The sequence below is a fragment of the Canis aureus genome, chromosome 19 (genome assembly GCF_053574225.1).
Source record: "Canis aureus isolate CA01 chromosome 19, VMU_Caureus_v.1.0, whole genome shotgun sequence".
In the NCBI taxonomy this organism is placed as follows: Eukaryota; Metazoa; Chordata; class Mammalia; order Carnivora; family Canidae; genus Canis; species Canis aureus.
The window spans coordinates 34,914,114-34,933,036 of record NC_135629.1 but is presented as its reverse complement, the minus strand read 5'-3'; the positions used below and the strand labels follow the sequence as shown (position 1 = coordinate 34,933,036).

At 43.1% G+C, this 18,923-nt stretch overlaps 1 protein-coding gene across 24 annotated transcripts in view; it reads right to left on the bottom strand.

The window, feature by feature from the left end:
• The window catches only part of ERC2 (ELKS/RAB6-interacting/CAST family member 2), a 904,101-nt gene extending 902,410 nt beyond the window's left edge, over positions 1-1,691 (bottom strand). For 15 of the 24 annotated variants that reach the window (XR_013357839.1, XR_013357837.1, XR_013357838.1 and 12 more), the window contains exon 1: positions 1,537-1,691. The gene's annotated coding sequence lies outside the window, so the exon portion shown is untranslated. Of the gene's footprint in view, positions 1-312; positions 382-1,536 lie in introns of all 24 variants that reach the window. The other 9 variants (XM_077858477.1, XM_077858478.1, XM_077858474.1 and 6 more) reach the window with 3 other exon arrangements.
• Between the last annotated feature and the right edge of the window lie 17,232 nt (positions 1,692-18,923).

The window sequence follows — 18,923 nt, the reverse complement described above, 5'->3', positions numbered from 1 at the left end:
GCCAAGAGCCAAGTACTACTGTATACTGAGAAAACAATGTGACTTTACAAGGACAAGAGTGACCATAGGAGACAAAGTGCCACACCCTTTTTCCCAAATAGCTCAACAGTAAATGGTGTCTCTTATAAGGGAGGCTGCAATTCTAGAAAAATAGGTGAACGATTCTAAACCCCAATGAGCCCCCTCACCACTGAATTTCTTATACAGATCCATTTCCTTTTCATTTTTAAGCCAATGGCCTGAGCATCCCCAACTACTACAACTAGTGAGAAGAGAAGGGGGAGAGAAGAAACAAACACAAGTCAAGCATACTTGCTTCTAAGCCCATTTTCGAAGAGTTTTCTCCCCGCTGGTCTGCCTCTCACAGCTGGAGCCTCATACCTGGTGGAAACCAATGGTTAAGTAAAACCACTGATTTAAAAAGCCAACCAGGAAACTAACCATGACAAGTGGGAGCTGCCCTCCTCTCCCGAGCGTTGATTGGCTCTTGAGGTTTTACCGGTCCCCGTTCTGCCCACATAAGTGGCAGGTGTGACTGTCAATCACAGAGGGACCTGACAATTCACCACTCCGGGAGTAAATTGCCTTTCATCCAGCAAAGGCAGGTAGCCGCCTAAAATCGATGCGCTCCTAACAGAGCAGACTCTCCCTCTCTGGCAAGGAGAACAGAGACCCTTAAGTACAAAATAAATAAGGCCGGGCCGACCCGAGAGTTTATGAGCGCTGTTTTATTATCCCGCACCAAGCAGCCCTTAATCTTCACCGTCCTAAGATGATCTTTCAAAAGGCTCGCACCAAATCTTTTTTAAAAAATGAAAATAAAAAATTAAGTGCCACCTCCTAAGTACCCCCCCTCCTTTTCTTGTATAATTCGGAGGTGGGGAGAGGCACGAAAGGACTATCGTTCAGTTTAATTGCACATCCCTTCGTTTTCATGCACCACCACCCTCTACCCCTCCCCAGTAAAGCCGGCTTCATTTTCCCTGACACGGATTTTTTTTTTTTTTCTTTTTTCTTAACACTGTCCCCTCGGAGCCCACCGAGGCAGCCAGGCACCCCACCCCCCTGCACTAGGGCTGCTCCCCCTTTCTCCACTTTGTTCTGCTTGGGGTTCCCGAGCCCCTTGCCCCTGCGAACACCCCACCCCTCGAGGCAAGAGGGGGGAAAAGCCGGGAGGAGAAGGATGGGGAGCCGGGGAGAAGGAAGACGATGGCAGTGAGGGTGGCTGCCGGGGAGGGACTGCGGGAGGTGGCCCGGGCCGCCGGGGGAGCGAGCGGCCACCGCGCGCCAGAGCAAGCCGTGCACTTGTTCCGATCCGGGGGTTTCTCCATCCAGGCAGATCCGCCCTTAGGCCGCCCCATCCTTCCCCCCGCCCCAACAGCCCCGGGGGAGGCGGATGGTTCACCCCTCGGCTCCCCGCGATAACGCATTGCAGCTCCCCACGAGTGAGGGGGACCCGGCACGAGGGATGCCCGGCTCGGGCGCCCCGCGGGAACCCGGCGCCCGGCGGCCGCGGCCCCGGCGTCGACGTCTCACCTTTGCGATGCTCGCCCCGGGGCCGTCCCACATGGATTTTTACAACCTCACGTCGCCCTGGCCCCGGGCGGCCGGGAGGAGCCGGAGCCGGCGCCGGAGCCGGAGCCGGAGCCCGAGCCCGAGCGAGCAGCAGCGGGAGGAGGAGCGGGAGGTGGAGCGGCGCGGGGAGCGGGGGGGAGGGGGAGGGGAGGGAGGGAGGGAGGGAGGGAGGGCAAGGCGCGCAGGGCCGGGGCCGGGCGCGGGGCCGGGCGGGGCTGGCGGCCGAGGGGGCGGCACCCGCCGCAGTCCCGAGACGCGCGCCCGCGCCGCGCCGCCAGGGCTGCGCTCCGCGGGGCCCCCCGCCCGGCCGCTCGGCGCGCTCGCCCGCTCGCCTGCTCGCCGCGGCCCTGACTCACATTCCCAGCATTCCCGAGGAGCGGCTGGGGGGGCCGGGGCCGGGGCCGGGGCCGGGGCGCGGGCGCCTCCGCGGGGGGCAGCAGAGAGCGCGCGGCCCCGGGCGGCGGGGTCCTCGCGGCGCTCCTCGCAGGCAGCTGCCTGCTGGAAGCACCTGCCCCTCCTCCCCTGCCCCGAGGCCCCTTCCCCGGGACTCCCTCCCAAAGGCTGCCAAGCACTCCTGGGACAGGTCAGGTGGCTTTGGCAACAGGGGCAGGGATGGCCCTTGGTGGAGAGGATGCAGCTGTCTTTTAAGTTAAGCTTTAGAGTATGAGGGGGGGCGGGAATCAAGGTTCCCAGACTCTGGCAGCCTCCCATTAGCTTAATCTTCTTTAGGAGAGTGAAGGGATTTCATAAGATTTTCACTTTTCTTGTTGCCCCAAGGAAAAGAGCGAATGGAAGATGGAAAAAGGGAGCAAGGAAAAAAATCATCAGCAGCTTCATCGTTGTCATTCACTGAGTGACCCTTCTCTGTGCCCCGCAACGGGTGTGCATTGCCCCCATCTAAGGTAGAAAGATGGTGTCTGAGTTCATTTACACACACACATACACGCGCCTCAAGGTAATGTGCAAGCAGGATTGGACACCTTTTTTCATTACAAAAAGCTTCCACCCAACAAGTCTGGAGCCCCAGCCACTACCATTTTATATTAGAAAGGGGGACTCCAAACCTCACTGGGATCTCCAGATTTGGTCTCTCACTGAGTAGTCAATTTGCAAAACTAGAGCAGTGATTTCCTTCCTGTCCTGATGAGTCTGCTGCCAGCAATTTCAGTGGCCAGATCTAAATGTCTCCTGCTGGGAAGCTTGAGCAAATGAAGCTAAATTCAGCCATGGGCTGTCTGGGTGAGCAGAGGTATGGTATCAGCACAATGACTAGGGATGATTCCTTCCTTCCTCCTATGATGGAAATTGAAATATTAAATGAAGGAAGCAGACTATTCAAATGCCCTGTTCCTTAAGCTTTCCTTTTACACATCTGGTGTTCATAGTTTTTCACAGACTCATCCCCCTTGAGGCCTCTTTGCCCTTACCTTCTCCTTTCTCTCAGTCACCAAGAAATCAGCACTCATTCTGTTGACCTGGATGCTCCAAGGTAAAACCAACCTACACCTGTTGTGTTTAGTTTCCTGTGTACCATCTTGACAGCCTCTGCTAAAAAAGCTTGTCGGATAGATAGATAGATGATAGATAGATATAGATAGATGATAAATGTTCCTTGTTGAGTGCTTTGAGAAGTCCTAAAATCCCTTATCTTTTGAAATGTGACCAATGTTTATTGACTACCTCCTATGTATACCACTTAGATTTTTTTCCACTACTCTTACAAAAACTCTGTAAGATATTTACTGTCTTTCAGAAAATCAGGTAACATACCCAGTTGAGAATGTATTTGCATCTATGCCTAAAGCTCACTCTTCTTGGCCACTCATTCTCTTTTCCTTTGATCCTTGGGTTGTAAACAAGAATCATTGGACTTCACAGGAATAAGTTGTTTATATACCTATGTACATTTTTACCCCCAGAGAGATCTATGGTTCTCAATAGATTTCTTTTGTATTAGGTCCTTGAAAAAGTTAAGAATAATTACTTTAAACAGAAAGCAACTTTATGTAGTAAAACAAGGACTGGAAGTATTAGGAATCTTAAGTCATCTTCATCCTCTCTGGGACTTAGTTTTCTCATCTGAAAAATTAAAAAGCTGACCTAAAGGATATTCCCTTACTGCAGTAAGGGAAACAGACAAGAAAACAGGCCATTACAATACCGCTTATGAAGGGACAAAGCTCTGGGTACCGTAGGAGCATACAGGAAGGACAGTCAGCCTTTTCCCTGAGGTTCAGAAATGGATTCCCAAGGAAATGTCATCAAATTCGCCTGCTACATCCACCCTTCCTGTCCCACCCTGTGCTCAACCCAGAGCAGCAGCCTGCATACTCTGTGAAGTCAACCACAGGAGATTGAATCTTTGGAGAACACCTGCCCCTGGGTGGGCTGTCACAAGCTCTCTCCACAGTATTTGAAACTGGGCCATTGGAATGAGTCAGACAGTGGGTACTGAGTGGTGAGCTTGTAGCCCAAATCAGAACTAGGGCACCCAAAACCATGATGCCAAAGTCACTGAGAAATGAGCTCTAAGACCTTTGCTGGTCAGCAGAAAGAATAGAGAGCCAAGTAGACAGAAACGGAGATTCCTAAAGGTCTAAAGAATTTGAATATCTAACTACTTATTTGATAACGCCAATGTGGATATCTAACTGGCATCTCAAACTTGATTTATTCTAAACAGGACTCTGGGATTTTTTTTTTTTAAGATTTTATTTATTTATTCATGACAGACACAGAGAGAGAGGCAGAGGGAGAAGCAGGCTCCACACAGGGAGCCCGATGTGAGACTCGATCCCGGGACTCCAGGACCATACCTTGAGCTGAAGGCAGACACTTAACAGCTGAGCCACCCAGGCATCCCAGGACTCTGGATTTTTATGTACCAGGTCTCTTCTCTCCCAAGGTCACCCATCAGATTAACGACACCACCCTTTATCCAGTTGCTCAGGTCCAAACCTAGAAGCGTCTCTGATTCTCCCTCTTGCTTATACCATACCTCCACCCCATCGGCCAGTTTTATCACCAGTTTTATCAGCTCTGTCCAGTGTCATATCAGAGCCTGAAGCAAAAAGAAAATTGTGTAGTCCCATATGTATTTTTCAAACCAAGTAGAAAAAAGTAATAAAATGTCAACAGTGAAAAACACAACTATTCTAAAGCCCCATGTTGCCCCATATTTTCAGTCACTACAGCCAACCTTCATAAACTTGCCCAGTAGGTGGACACAATGGCCAAGTGGCCCAGGAACTGAACACTGGTTAGAAACAATTGTTCTTGGGGTGTCTGGGTGGCTCAATCTGTTTAGCATCTGCCTTGGCACGGGTCATGAACTCAGGGCCCTGGGATCAAGCCTGGTGTCGGGCTGCCTCTGATATCTCTCACTCTCGTTCTCTCTCAAATAAATAAAATATTTTTAAAAATAAGCAATTGTTCTTATTGCACAATGATACAGAGTCATGAAACACAACCACAACAACCCCTCTCTCTTTTATACATATACACAACTAGAAAGTTGCAGGATTAAGATTCAAATTTATTACCAAAAAAAGACTCAAATCTATTTCACAAATTGGCCCCCTTACATAGAGGACAAAGAGAGACCAAAGGAAGAGGCAGACCACTTCTGATTCGCAGGTGGCAGGTTTAATAAGCAAGGGACCTTACATACAAGACTTATCTCCAGTGATTGCAAGATGAATAGATCTCCACACCTGCTCACCAGAATCTTGAAAGTTTATATAGAGGCCGTAACTGCATTCAGTCATGTATACTGTCCAGATGGTCTCAACAACACCTTACCTTCTTAAGGCTATGTCCTTGAAATGACTCCCACTGTGGGAACAGTGAGCAGAGTGTACATTCTAAGGACTGCGGAGTGGATGAGGAGCCTCAGATTACCCAGGTCCAGCTCATGGTCAACTGGTGAACACATTCTCTCAATTACTTCCTCTAACACTAGGCAGTTCAGCCCCAGAATCAACAAAGCAAAATCAAATGGACTTGGTGAGTGATTGGATATGGGACAAAAGGGAGGAGCCAAGAATGCTCCCAGGAGTCTGGTTCTGGCAGCTGGATAATATGCCACTCACTAAGATTGGAAATAAAGGTGGGTGTGGATGATACAGGTTTATAGAAAATTTATGAATCATTTCTGGATTCACTTGGAGCTTTTTAAATTTGCAGTGCCAGGGATCTCATGGTGGAAATACCCAGAAGGTGACTCTCTCAGGCTGCTTTGAAGTCAGATGAGAGATTATGAGGCCACTGTGTGTGGAAGTCATCACATTTAGTAATTAGAGCCATGGGCATGGATGAGTAACCCAGAAGTCATTAGCCATGAGAAGAATTTAGTTAGATGAGAAACAAAAATCCCTAAACAACTCACAATTATCTGTCCCTCCTAGCCATGAGGTCATTTATATATGCATCTTAACAGGGTAGGTTTTTTTTTTAAGATGTTATTTATTTATTCATGAGAGACACAGAGAGAGAGAGGCAGAGGGAGAAGCAGAGGGAGAAGTAGGCTCCATGCAGGGAGCTCGATGCGGGACTCAACCCCAGGTCTCCAGGATCACGCCCTGGACTGAAGGTGGTGCTAAACCACTGAGCCACCTGGGCTGCCCAACAGGGTAGGTTTAATTCAAGAGAAACATCATTGGGCTCCCATAAAAGAAAAAAGACCCAATTAACTGATTCACTAGCATCACCACCACCACAGTTAATTGGGTCAGAAATAATCACCTGACCCTTAGGAAGCCAACCTATTGGCTTAGCTAAATCAATCTAAGCCAATTCTCTTTGCCAGGAATGTCTTAAGGCCTTTCTAGCCCTAAGTATCATAGCAAGCATATCAAAATCCAGCACCATCAAAATATTTTTTCCCTGTGGAAATTTTTGAGAGTTTTTAGCTTTGCTTTAAAATTATTTGGCTAATTTATTATAGTCACTTGTGGCTATGATTTGTCCATAATCTTAGAGCATACTCAAGAATTATTGTGAGATGAGAAAAAAATCTAACATACAATTTTTTCAAATGTAATGAAATGTTTGTAAATATGGAAAACCATGAAGTTATGTTTTTTACACATTTATAATTAAACATTTATTAATTCCCCATTTACAGTTTCCTGTAAATCTGTAATCTCAAGGTATGAAAGTCTTTCAGGGGTTTGCAAAAATGTTGGTCAAATATTTATATAATGTAAAATTACATTAATTGCTTTAGTTCCTTGGTTTCCAATAACTTTCCATTTCCACACTTCTGGCCCTTCATGAAGTCTTGCCACCCTTGCTGTCCTTGGGTTCCATGAGATGCCCCTGTGTCCTTCCAGTAGATACATACCATTCTTTTTCTGCCTCAGGTGGCTTGAGCAAGTTTCTCTTCCCACCCACAATTAGTCCTTGAATTGGAAAGCCAGTTTCCTTATGCTTAGGCAAAGCCCCTCATTGCACTCCACTAAAATCCAAAGCCTGAATCTGGCCCAGATACCAGATTCCCCAAAGAAAACAAACCTGGGGGAAATCACATAAGTAGATTTTGTTATAGTTATTGGGCATTCCTTACACTGCTTCTGGAAAGATATGGCAGATGGCCAGGCCAAGCCCTGAGCCTGACCTGCGTCTGTTTCTTTATGTTATTTTCCATGATCTACTGCCCATCCCTTAGGCCTCCTCTTCTTCCTGCATTCCCTGCTTTGGCTATTTAAAGGTAGTTCATTAACACATTTTAAATTATGCTAAAAGCTGTAAAATTAAAAGGACTTTTTACCATGCTCATTTTTCAAGAACAATTTCAAGGTGGAAAAGGCCTCTTGGAAGTCCTTAAGAAGAGGAATAAGTACAGATACAGGGTTTTAAACCTTCCAAATGCTGCAGGCTCACATATTCTTTTGGCTTCACCCAAACCCTGACTCCCTTAGACTTGTGCTTTTTCCTACTAAAGCAGTTACATTCAAACACTACCATGTTCTCTTTCTAAAAAGCTAAAGGCCTTATGGAGAGTTAAGCTATTCTAGAAACTCATGAAAAGTTCTTACCTTAAATCCTATCCACATTGAATCCTATCTATGCAGATGCTGAAAAGACCCAGCAAAACTTTTAAGGGAGCTAATAATAATGAGATTTGTTACATGAGAGAAAAATAATTTTAAAAAACGGGGAGGAGGGTGTTGAAACATGAAAGATGTTTAAAATATCAATAGCATAGCAAAGCCACCCTTTTTTTTTTTTCTATTTTCTTCCCTAGTTGCAAAAGTTCAGCATTTAATAGTTACATGTCTTCAGATAAATTACTTACTTTGAGATTCAGTCTCCTTATTTATAAGAGGGGAGTAGTTCACAGTTTCTTCTACACATGGCTATGACAAGAATAAAATAAAACCATGCAGGTAAAGTCCTTAGAAGACTCAAGGAATGGTAGCTCCTGTACCCATAATGCTGATCATGTTAAGGAAAAGAGTAAAACTTACATTGTCAGGAGTTTTAAACAAATCTGTGAATCTCCATGCTAAATGATCAGGACCAGGGTAAGGCAAGTGAGATACTAGCCTTGGGTAGAAAATTAAAGGAGGCATCAAAATCTCAGCAATCAAGGTAAATCTTAATCATGCCTTAATATATCATAATAAAATGTTTTTGAAAAACAAAGCAGCAAACTACAGCCCAGGGGCTGACTGCCTGTTTTTGTAAATTAAGTTTTATTGGAACTTTTAGGAAACAAACAAACAAACTTTAAAGGAAACAGGTAAAAGAGACTGGAGCTTCAATTATAGGGATTTTTACACCATGGTGTTCCAAAAAAAGAATTTCTTACACTAGCGCTTTTAACTAGCAGCCAACTTCCTGATGTGCTTCTAGCACATCATTCCTGTGCTGTGAGAATGCCTGTGTTCATCTATTATCTTTACCACCTGGAGTCTCTCTGGGAAGGAGAAAAATACCAGCCCTAAAGATGGATTCTTGTGAGAGAAAGGGCAACAAGATGCCTAGAAATGTTTCTTGGGACCAAAATGGACTTGTTTACCCAGCTTAACCAAAGACCCAAGGTCTACAAAATAACAGCTTTAGGCTACATATATGAAGAGTCACTGAGAGAAAAGTCTGAATAAATACTCTGACATAAACATGAGTTGTTTTTTAGTAACAGGAGAATCATTAATGTGATATGAAGAGTGGAATCCACAGTTATACTGCAAAGATATAAGTGATGGGCCCATTCATCAGCCTACCTTGGGGCAGGGGTTGATGGTAGATAAATGTAGAATGGGGCCCAGACCCAGAAAAGAAGAGAGGGTGCTAGTTTTCCTTCTAACTATTAGGTATATATCCTACCACCTACAAAGATGGCTCAGATTACTGAATGATCTATCAGCGAGCAATTCTTATAGACAGTAAAAAGCTTCATAACTTATATTGCCAAAAATTCATCCATTGCTTGAAACAGGCTTTGGATCAACTCTGAGAAACAGTTCTTTTCCAAACAAAAGCCTTAACTACACAATTAAATGAAAGGGAACTAATTTGCTTAGAGGAGAATAATAAAAGAAAACAAGCTATTTGAATGATAAAAATATGTACCAAATTGGCAAAACCTTTAGAATAATGCTCCTGGGTTTGATTAATGAGATACATTATCAACTGAACAAAGAGCTTACTGGTGTAGGACCTTTTCTGCTTAACTTCTTTAAAAAAATTTTTCGAACAAGTTTTGTTGTTGTTGTTTTAAAGATTTTATTTATTCATGAGAGACACAGAGAGAGGCAGAGGCATAGGCAGAGGGAGAAGCAAGCTTCCTGGGAGGAGCCCAATGCGGGACTTGATCCAGGATCCCGGGATCACGCCCTGAGCCAAAGGCAGATGCTCAACAGCTGAGCCACCCAGGCATCCCTCTGCTTAACTTTTTTTTTTAATATTTTATTTATTTATGATAAACATAGAGAGAGAGAGAGGCAGAGACACAGGCAGAGGGAGAGACAGGCTCCATGCCAGGAGCCCGACGTGGGACTCGATCCTGGGGCTCTAGGATCCCGCCCTGGGCCAAAAACAGGCGCTAAAACGCTGAGCCACCCAGGGATCCCCTCTGCTTAACTTTTTAATAAAAATCTTTAAAAAAAATTTTTTTTAGCTTACAAAAGTAAGAGGAGTATATTGTAAAATAAAATTCAAACATTCCAGGAAAAGTGAAAATCTACCCTCACAATCAACCACTTTTAACACAACCTGGTGTATATGCTCTTGGATTTTTTAATGTATATTTTAACAAAAATTGGGCCCAATTATGTTTTTTCCTTCCAGTATCCCTTATCTTCTTCCTTTAGTTTTAGACCTGTCTTTCTGATTTCAGAAGTTTTCATACCACCTTTCCTTTTGGCCACGGTGATTGCTCCCAGGGCTGGACATATGACCACAGCCAGGCCAATAAGAATCCTTCCCTGGGATTTTTCAAACTGGCCCTCTATTCTTTAGTCAAGGATCTCTAAGAATGTAATTACAGAGTTGGTGGCACCCATGGCTCCACTATTATAAAAAAGCTGCAAACACTGAGAAGCAGAGATAAGAGGCAAAGAGAGTTTAGGCTCTGAGAACAGTCAGGTCCCTGATTCCATTGCTGAGGATCCCAAAGTTCCCATGATTCCCAAGCTCTTCTGTGTAACATTATCTTCAACTCTCTGAGCTACTCTACCATCCTTCTAGTTCTTATGACTGTGCTAGACCTACAGTAAAGTTCTATTTCTCATTGAACCGATTTCTCATGGTTGTCTGCCAATTACACATACACTTCTACAATCTGATTTTGTTCAGCTGATTGTGTACATCATAGACAATTTCGTGTCAGTACACATCTCCCTTTTCCCTTTCATTTTTTTTTTAAGATTTTATTTATTTATTCATGAGAGACAGGGGCGGGCAGAGACAGAGAGAGAGAGAGGCAGAGACATGGGCAGAGGGAGAAGCAGGCTCCTGCAGGCAGCCTGACATGGGATTTGATCCCGGGGACCACTAAACCACTGAGCCACTTGGGCTGCCCTCCCTTTTTCCTTTCAATCACTGAATCACTGTCCATTGTATGGATGAATATATTTGACCATCTCCTAGAGCCAGGAACACAAGACATTTTAAAAAGTGAAGAACACGAGATTCTCAACATCACTAATATCAGAAAAATACAAATCAAAACCACAGTGAGATATCTCCTTACGCTAATCAGAATGGCTAATATCAAAAAGACAAGAAGTAACAAATGCTGGCAAGGATATGGAGAAAAGGGAGCCCTCATGCGCTGTTGGTGAAAATGTAAATTGGTGTAGCCACTATAGAAACAGTACAGAAGTTCCTCAAAAAATTAAAAATAGAAATATCATACCACTCAGTGATTCCATTTCTGGTATTTACCCAAACAACAACAACAAAATAATGCCAATTCAAAAAATAAATGCACCCCATGTTTATGACAGCATTATTTACAATAGCCAAAATATGGAAGCATCTGAAGTATCCATCAACAGATGAATGAATAAAGAAGATGGAATATTCACACACATTGGAATATTACTCAGCCTTAAATAATAATGAAACATTGCCCATTGGAAGAACATGGATGGACCTTCAGGGCATTATGTATGCTAACTGAAGTAAGTCAGACAGAAAAAACAAATACCATATTATTCCACTTACATGTCAAATCTAAAAATCAAAACAGAAATAGATTAATAAATACTAAAAACAAACTGATGGTTAGGAGGGGGCAAATAGGTAAAAGGGGGTAAAAAGGCACAAACTTCCAGTTATATAATAAATAAGTCACAGAGCTGAAAACTACGGCATAGGGAACATAGTCAATAATGTAATAACTTCATATGGTGATGGGTGGTGACTACACCTGTGGTGAGCATTGTATAACATACATAATTGTTGAATCACTATGTTGTACATCTGAAATCAGTTTAATATTGTATGTCAATTATTTCAATACAAATAAGAATTTTAAAAGTTAATTAAAAATAAATAAAAGTAAAATTAAGGGAAAAAAACTACTCCAGAAATATAATTGAGGGAGTAGAAGAAGGATGGATGAACCAAAGTGGCACAAGATCAAGCAATGTTGAAGTTAAGTTCATTTTTGTTATTTTCTCTACTTTTGTGTGAGGCTGGAAAACTTGCAAAATGAAAAGTTAAAAAGAGGGGGGAAAAGAAAACAAAAACAAAGGAGGGTTAAAACTTTCTGGGAATTTGTTCTTAAATGAAATGAAGTCTATAAAGTGCCATTCTTTTAAATAAGAAAAAAGCAATAAGCACAGAATTAAATTCAGATGAAGAGCTGCAGCCACATCAGGAGTGGTGATGATTTTTGTTTTTTTTTTAATTTATTTACTCAGAGAGAGAGACTGAGAGGCAGAGACACAGGCAGAGGGAGAAGCGGGCTCCATGCAGGGAGCCCGACGCGGGACTCAATCCTGGGTCTCCAGGATCAGACCCCGGGCTGCAGGCGGCGCTAAACCGCTGCGCCACCGGGGGTGCCCAGGAGTGGTGATGATTGTTATGTAAATGAAGGTCAGCCCTAATGAAGTTTAAGTGGTGCATAGTTCCAAGCCACCAGGCACCAGGCAATACTCATCACACCTGTCTTGTCCCTTGCAGCTTTTGTTATCATTGCTGCCACATGACTAAAGACTATGCCTTTTGCATCTCAAGCTTCTCCACCACACCTAGTAGTAAACTCAAACTCATCCATTCATGCAGAGGGTCTTTAAACCCCTGTTTGAGGATAGAACTTTGTGAGTGATGATGAGAAGAAGCTGTGCTTGAATTAGTTGTTGAGGCCTGGAACCATAAGTACAATTACTATTGAGTTTGAATTTGTCTAAAAATCTAATACACCCTGTGTTTCCACTATTTAGTTTCCAGGACATGCAGAACTGTAAAAGAGCTAAAACTGGGCTTTGTGGTCACACAGTAATGGGATCAAGTCCCAGCCCTCCATTTATGAGCTGTGTGGTCTTGGGCAATTTACTTAACCCATCTAAGCCTGGTTCCTCATTAGAAAAAAAAGGGGGGGGGGGGGTGGTCAGGGGTAAGGTGCTTGATAGTACTTGCCTCATAGATAATTTGAGAGAATTAAATAAGAAATTGCATGAAAAGTTTCTCTGACTATGCTAAGCTTATAGTAAATGCTTAGTAAATGAGGACTAACATCATCTTCTTCATGGTCTACAATAAATTCTGTTGTCGGGGGCTCTATGCAGTTTCCACTTTCTGAGTTTCTCAATTGCCAGTGCGACTTTCAAAAACTGTTCTTTCTAAACTTCCAGAACACACATAAAAAGCTGGGTGCTAGCCAGAACACATTTGGAACCAAAACAGTCCTAAAAATAAGAAAGGGATGTATGACTTTTTAAATGTTGGGTTTCTCTTTAAGAGAAAACTTATACTGTGAGTAAAGATCAAAACTCATTGTTTCTGTGACCTTGTTAAAAAACAGAGTTTATTGGAACATGATGCATGTCAGATGTTGTTTAGAGTGGCATATGCCCTTCTCAGGATATTTTGAACATACGTTGCATGTCTGCATCTCTCTCTAGTGGGGATTAAAGGGCTGAAGAGAGAAGAAGGGTCCTACATTGGACTACAAAATCCATGATGCTCAGCCTTGCCCTGGATTATGTTCTGCAAAATACAAACAGGTACCAAAAGGATAATTTCCTCCAGCCATATGACAAACAATTTGTGAAATAAAATTTCAAGGGCCTTTCCCATATTGGTTTTGAGGCACCTCGAGAATTCAGACTAATGTTCATAGAAAATCCACCATGGGAAAAAGTGCAACCTGATTTTGGATCCAATTGAATGCCTTCCCAAAAATGGACTCCTTTTTGCCTTTTCCTCTGCTTAACACCCTCCTTACCACTCACCTAGTTTACTTCTCCATTCAACTTTCAGCCTCAACTCAGATGGCATCTTCTCTGGAAGCTCTCCCCAAGCCATCTGTTAGGTGCCCACACCGCCAAATCTCATTGTCCCTTGCAATTCTCCTTCATGGTTCTTATCGTGACTATACTGGAATAAATGCATGATTCACAGACCCAGTGTTGTCCACTGGTGTTGGTGGACACCCACTTACTTGCTCCAATTTCATCAGGAATACGACCACATCTATTATGTTGACACCAATGTCAGGCCCAATATAGTGATATAATAAATATCTTTTGAAAATCTGAGAATAAATTTTTTTTACTCTGTGAATTTAGACTCTAAGCTTTGGAAACTCAACTAGTAGCTGATTTGCTAAGAAGCTTTCCTTATGAAAGTCAGAAAAATGCCTTTATTCCATGTAGCCAAAACAAAAAAAACCCCAAATAACCTGTAGCTATTTGATGTCATATCATCTACATTCTATGAAATTAATTGGTTACCAGTTTTAGGGGAAAAAAAGTGATAATTACAACAATTAACACTAATTGGATGTGTAACTGGTTAGATCCAAAAAGGAATTGAGAGAGACTCAGGCAAGAGGGGAGCTTAGAAGCCATACCTTAGCTCCCTGTTCAGGCATACTTGAAAGCGCAGATTCTAGAAAAAAGCCAAAGTGCTAGACTAGAGTTGCTAATGATACTGCTCACCTTCTCAGAGCACCTGCAACATTAGGTTTTAGCACAATATTGAAAGAATAGCAATTCTGAGACAGCTTCCCTTCCCAGAGCCTACCCTCCACTTGGATCCTCCCTGTGAGACAGAACTCACATATACCACAAGGCAGACCTTGCCATTATCAAATTGTTCAAAGGGTTAGGTAATTTCTTACTATATTAAGACCAACGTGTGTCTGATTCTAATTCTACTCCTCAAAACCAGAACAAATGGATGTGTTGATAAAGTAATATTTACTGATTTGGAAAATGAGGCTTATTGCTGTACTTTAAAATATAATAAGCCTCTAAGTTTCTTCATTCCGTGTATGAATTGTGAGCAAGCATGTATATGTGTAAGTGTGTATATGTGTGTGCAAGTATATATGTGTAAATATAATTGTATTTTTTCACATCAACATAAAGGGTGGTCAGTTTATAAGATTCTGGAGGGTTACTCTGCTGTAGTTATTTTTATAGGCTTCTTTGTTAATTTTGAAAACTACTGAAAATCAAAAACACCCAATGGTGCCTGGGTGGCTCAGTTGGTTAAGTGACTGCCTTCAGCTCAGGTCATGATCCTAGGGTCTTGGGATTGACCCCACATTGGGCTCCCTGCTCAGCAGAGAGCTACATTTCCCTCTCCCTCTGCTGCTCCCCTTGCTTGTGCTCTGTGTGTCAAATAAATAAATAAATAAAATCTTTTTTAAAAATAAAAATCACCTATGTAAAATAAACTTAATTATGGACTAAACCCATAGATCTGCCTCATTTTTAAAATAAGACAAGAAATGGAAAAGAGTCAAATGTTTTGTCTGTTTTGCCAAAACCCCAAACCTTTCTTCTTTGGGCAAGGAAATACTTACACCATAAGGAATAATTCTTTAATTGCTTCTAATTAGAATAAATGGCCAATGTGTGCTGGGTCTCAGGGAACATGACTAACACTTGCCTCACCTTGCAATGACTACAGATGAAGTGTGGGTGAGGGCGTGAAAAAGGGGGACATCGCCTCAACACCACCTCCTTCTCTATCCTTGTAGCTGAAATTGGGTACCCACTAATATCAGAGCCTGTAGACTCTTTACAACAAGTGTGTGAAATATTAGGGAAGCTCAAATACTGAGTCATTCTTGAAATAGTTTTTGTGAAGAAGTAGCTTGGTCATTAGTCTATCCTTTGGAGATCAAGAGTCCCCACCCCCACCTGGCCAAGTCCCACCCAGACTCTACCTCAAACTGAGCCCTGGGCACCTTAACTAGCTTCTTAGTAGAATGCAGATAACACCTCATATAGTTGTTACGAGTATTCCAAGAGCTGATTCGTAGAAAGCTCTTAGCACAGTGCCTGACATAAACACTCAAAAGTCTTAGCTACACAGATATACAGGACCAGCCCCACACATTGATTTAATCGTCAACAGTGTGGCACCTGTATGTTCTAGAAACCCCCCACCAGACATATCTATGCGTATCCAGGACTGGGAACCCCTAGCTCAGTTTTTTTTTAAGATTTTATTTATTTATTCATGAGAGACACAGGGAGAGAGAGAGAGAGGCAGAGACACAGGCAGAGGGAGAAGCAGGCTCCATGCAGGGGTCTCGACTTGGGACTGGATCCCAGGTCTCCAGGATCAGGCCCTGGGCTGAAGGCGGCGCTAAACCACTGAGCCACCCGGGCTGCCCCCTAAGTCAGTTTTGACCCAAACATTGATGAAGACTGAGTGAGGGACATGATTGTCCCTATACATAACTGAGTTTTAGTGGCAAGTCAATTACATGCTTCAGTTCCTAAGGAACTTCTGGATTTGCATGAGAGGTTAGAGGCACTTAGTGGGGGGAGGGGGCAAGGATGTGAGGAGAGGAAGAGGGTCACTCTAGTCTTGGGCAAAGACTGAAATGGATGAGGATAGCTGAGAGTCTGTATTAGATAATGGCCTCCACCCACTGCCTCAGGAAGTCAGGTCTGAGTTCTGTGCCAAGGGAGCCTGTAAGCCAAAAAATGATGGAACCACTTCCATGGCATAAGGGTCTGTGAGATCAAGGAGCTGAAGCAAAGCTGATTCAAGATCCAGGTGACAAGGGACAAAATTCACAGTAACAATGGTGCAGCAGCCACTCTTAATAGGCATGTTTGTGCCAAGCACTTTGCATATCTTGATGACACTGGCTAATATCCATTGAGTGCCTACAACTTATCAGGTACCAGTCTAAGTGCTTTATAGGCTTCATTTCAGTTAAACCTCAGAGCAACACCCTGAAACAACTACCATTCCAGCTGTACTAAAGAGAGAAAGGAAGTTCAGAGAGGTGAAGTGACTTGCCCAAGCTCACACAATGAGCAAGGTCAGGGTCTACTGGGTTGTGTGCCTCCCAAGTCCAAGTTACTGATCTACCACTAGACAACTAAGACTCTCACCATCTAATGCACTTTGGACAGCTCCAGAATGCCCATCTCAGCCTTCAAATAAGTAATTGCCTCTTTAGAAAATGCTTTCCACACAGCCAGAGGATATATTTTTATACCAGCCTCCTCAGAGCAGGCTGTGGTTGGATATTCCAATCTTAACCGTCCAAGTAGCTCTGGCCATTCAGTCCACTTTAAGGAAAGACAGCTGATTATCTGTCAAAGTAAACACTGCAAATCATTTAAAAGGCAAGAGTCAGAGAACAGATGTAGCCTCAAGTAGGAAGGAAGGTTAAAGAATTTCTTCCATGAGACTGGCTTCTAAAACGCAAAATGACAAATGAACCTCAGCTTCTGGGCAAAAGAAACTTCTCCCAGGTTATCAGCAATACTTGTGACATTTTTTTAGTATCTATGTTTCTTCCTGTATCAGTCCATTAATTCTCAGCCCATAATCGAGAGTAACCTTCACAGCACCTTCACTTGTTTCACTTCGAGGGGGTGAAACACTTCCATGTTAGGAGTAAACCAGAGACGACAACAATATTCCTGCCTCATCTCTGCCTTTAAGACTTGCCTTTTGATCTTAAGTAAGGGATTGTACCACAGGGAATTCATAAGAGGAAGCAGAGAACAGGATGGCTGACCCTCTCACATTGGTGGTCCACAGAGGAAGACCAAAGATAAACAAATAAGTTTACTCTGTCACTGGGTTTCACAGGGTCAGGCTGTTCCCTGTTGCAGAACATACCCTTTGTGGCATTTACGGGCTTTCTAGAAGCTGACACTAAGGGCTGCTGGTAGTACATTTTAGCTTTCCATTTGTGTGATTTATCACCCTACTAACAAGCCTTTGAAGAACAGAGTACTGATTTTTATCCCCGCTGATAAATAAGGAAACTGAGGCATGGGGCTTGCCTACTTTTAATGGCTGAGACTAGCATTATGGCATCTGAACCTCTCCAATAAATTTGGAACCAAGCGTGCTTATACAGAGATTGACTTAGCGCCTCTGTCTTGAATGCTCTTTGACAGGTATAACATGAACCTTTAGTAAATGAAGATGCATATGAAAACTATGGAGTCGAGGATGTGAAAGAGTAAACACAGAAGGAGGCTAGAGCTGATCTGGAAGGACTCCCTGAATAATAATAAAATCAGCCTCCACTCAGGGAACACTTGCTGTGTGCCAGGCGCGGGACCAAGAGCTTCACAGACGTACATCTCTTCTCCTAGCACTTGCCACAATCCTGGGAGGTGGAATTCAGTATTCCCCACATGCAAGATGAAAGACCATGGCCCATAAAGTAATTCTCCTTGTATCTGGATACTTGTCACACCAAAGCCATGACCACTCACAAAAACACCATGCTGTCTCCTATAACTAATGGATTGGGTAAAGGGAAGGCATTTCTTAAAAGAAATCCAGTGGTTCAACTCTTAAAAGTACATTATCTTAAGATTTTGTATGCCAAAAGGAAAATAAGGCAAGTGTTTCTAAGGAACATTTAAATTATTTCTATGTTTCCCATTGCTCTCTATAGCATGGTGGAGTGGTTTAGCCGTCTAGCTGGCTTTGAGGCAGGAGAACTTTGTTAAACCTCAGTTTCCTTGTTAGTAAAATGGGGGTTCTATACCACCTCATTGTGTTGCTGTGAGAACTCAATGATGTATACAGCATTAAGCACAGCTGTTGTTACATAGGGAGGACTCTATGAAAGACTGCTGCTGGGTGGCTCAGCAGTTTCGCACCTGCCTTCAGCCCAGGGCCTGATCCTGGAGACCCAGGATCAAGTCCCACACCGGGCTCTCTGCATGGAGCCTGCTTCTCCCTCTGCCTGTGTCTCTGCCTCTCTGTGTCTCTCATGAATAAATAAATAAACTCTTAAAAAAAAAATAAAGACTGCTGCTGACACATCATGGTAATATAATGATATTGCCAGTAATAGATTGGAGATAACTAACTGTAATACGGAAAATATTCTGATTTTAGACTATAATTTTTTATTTTCCTTTTTGCTAATAACTATTTCTCATTGATGGGTATTTTGTTGGTGTTTATTCATAGAAGCTTAGATTTGTGACTTTGTTTAGGGAGAGGGTTCTAGAATCATTATAGAGTGATAGTTGCTTCTGCTTGGAAAACAGAAAGCCAGAATAGCACCAACAGCAGGGTGGAAAGATGTGATTTATTAGTTCTTCTCCTATTGCAAAACCAGCAATGCAGATTCACCAGATGAGGACCATGCAGGAGATGCCAGGTTTTTAAAAAATTATATTGAAGCATCCACCAACTGGCATCCAAATATGCATGGGGGA